We start from the raw sequence: 2,944 nt of genomic DNA, 5'->3' as shown, positions 1-2,944 counted from the left end.
TAGAAAAACAGAGTGTCTTCAGTCAAAGGCTTCTTCAATTTCATTTTAATACAGACTGCTACAGGATATCTTTCCTGCCCACAGCCATCACCATCTACAATAACTCCTTAGTTAAATGAGTTACAACAGTATCTAATTTCCGTCTAGGATCAATAAAGTATTTTGGAATTTAATTGAACTGATTTGAAGATTGTATAGATAAGAGAGCCTATCTTAGCTGCCKTTGGGTGAAAKCAGGGGACACCTGGTCTTCAGTCCATCACAGGGACACCTGGGCAGGTCTCCAGTCCATCAGGGGCACAGACAAAGACACAAACATTTATCCAAAGCTCCAAAACTGATTCAAACAGAATCAAACTGAACTCTGGACTCATATCCCTCTGCTGCTGCACACATAGAGTTCTAATCCCTTATTAATTTATCATTTCTGCCATAATAATTTATAATTGATTATTATTGTGAGGAGTCTTTACCATTAAGATATAATCAGGTAGTCAAATGTTCACATGTACCTAAATTTATTATTAATAATATTATAAAGGTTAGTCATGCAAATTTATATTTATATGAAGAAGGTCGATGACCCCTGCTATAGTAGATGTTTAAGTATTGTCAACAATGCCTTGCAATAACACTTAAACACATCACGTCATATTTTCAAATTTCCTGCCAACTTTGACCATTTTTTAACAAAAACAAAGTGGGCCACCAGTTTTCTGAGGGAAAGCCTGCCTCTGTTATTTGAAGAGGAAAAACTGCATTTTATATACTGTATCGCAACACAAGATGTTCCAAGACCAAAGAACAAAGCAAAGGACAATAGATTTATTGGTGAATTTTGATTCATGCTACTTCTGCTACAAGTACAAAGGAAGAGATGTCAATTGAGGATAATTAAATTTTTCTAATTGCTTTAGTATGACTTTTTTTTTTCAATTGAATTATTAAACATCAAAGCCCCTGTGGCTTTGCTAGATTTATGTTACTCAGGAAAATCTGTTATGTAAAAAAAAGAGAAGCATTTACTAAAAAAATAGCTCTATATGCTGAATTGATCTTTTAACCAAAAGATTACATATCAAGGTTTCCTCACAAATGATATCTACCAGGCAGAATGGCTAAGCCAAATAAGTAATATATTTGGAACAAGCATATTATAAACTTGACATCACGGTTCAATTCAGGCCTTCAAACATAGTCAACAAAAAAGGTTTTTTGTTCTTTGTATTTCTGAGACACATGATTTCACCCATGATGAATGAGGAGATGAAAACGTGCCTACTTTTCTATTCAATCTGTGRCCCTTCGATTGCTTTAGCTGAGTCAAAATGGTCGTCTGAAGAAAAATGTTGCCTAACCCTTGACACAGACAGATCTCTGTAGTGGCAGCAATTGTTCCTCATGAATTTACAGAAAAAAGAATCCATCTGGATCGAAAAGTCTTTATTATTATTATTTCTTTATTTTTTATTCATGAGCATTGCTTAAGATAAAACTTTTTGTTCAAACYTTTCATTGACCAAAGTGGATAGAGCAGCGTTTGCAAGTTTATCATCAAATGAGATCCTTAGAGTTTCTAAAKTACTTTTAGAAAATTTACAGTCCAGATCTGTCTGTGGAATACTTAYGAACATTTATAAGATTTATAACAGAAGGTCTTTCCTGCCCACAGCCATCAGCATCTACAATAACTCTTTATTGTAGATCCTTTTTGCAAAAAACAAGTTTACGTTTGAAAATCAAATATCTTGTCTTTGTGGTGTATTCAAATGAATACAGGTTGAAAATTATTTGCAAATCATTATATTCTGTTTTCATTTATGCTTTACACAACATCCCAACTTCATTGGAACTGGAGTTGTACGTACACAAAGACATGCATCCTTTTATTATCAGAGGAGTCTTTTTCAAACCTTGAACTTTATTCAGTGAAGAAAAGTTTGATGGATCAATGCTGGAGACAGCATCTTATTTACCACCCAGTCCGGAGCTGAGTCAGCAAAAATCTAATGAATGCATATTGATAGAAAACATTCAAGGTAATAATGCTCAATAAATAATTCCAACCAGATTTTAAAAGGCAAAAAAAAAAAGATGACTTTTATGTGCACATAGATGGAAAGACTATACATGCAGAGGTGAGWAGATGATGCAGGAGATTAGTTTGACGACCGCAGCAGGAACATTGAGATCTATGAGTGAAAAAGGTCACATCATCACTGGTTTGCCTTTGACTTAATCCAAGGGTACAATGTTCTTCCTCTCATATCATCTCTGTACTTAATGCTGCCTCCTACAACCTTTAACACTGGAATGTTTTAAATTCAGCTTTTGACATTGGAACACTGAAAGTCATCCAATCAAATGTGTGTAACTGAGATGCTGACCACAAAATATATACTGCAGCRTCATAAAATCGGTTTATAGTTATGTATGATGAATAAGACTGCATATTTAAAGGGTCCTCAAGACTTAAAATACTATAAAAAATAACTTGTGAGAATCTGTCTATTGCATACACATGAAAATATCTACTTTTAAAAAGAATCTATTGAAGACTGGTTAAACTATCATATTCATAAATATTTAAATATTTAAAGTGTCTTTAAACATTTAAATCAAAGTGAAAACATTGATTTTGCATTAGGTTTTTGACAAAAGATCCTATCCAAATGTTTGTATTTAATTAAATACTTGTCAAGAAATACTTCACCGCAACAAAAGTAAGTAAATACTTTTGAAACCCACTGTGTAACATACAGTGGGTAAAATAAGTATTGAACACGTCACCATTTTTCTCAGTAAATATATTACTAGAGGTGCTAATGACRTGAAATTTCCAACAGTTGTCGGTAACAACCCAAGTGATCCATACATACAAAGAAATCAAACCATAAATGTCCAGAAATGAAGTTATTTGTAATAATGTGGAATGGCACAGGGA

This window comes from Austrofundulus limnaeus, unplaced genomic scaffold (assembly GCF_001266775.1).
Source record: "Austrofundulus limnaeus strain Quisiro unplaced genomic scaffold, Austrofundulus_limnaeus-1.0 Scaffold53, whole genome shotgun sequence".
NCBI classification, from domain to species: domain Eukaryota; kingdom Metazoa; phylum Chordata; class Actinopteri; order Cyprinodontiformes; family Rivulidae; genus Austrofundulus; species Austrofundulus limnaeus.
Note: the sequence above shows the minus strand (reverse complement) of the source record.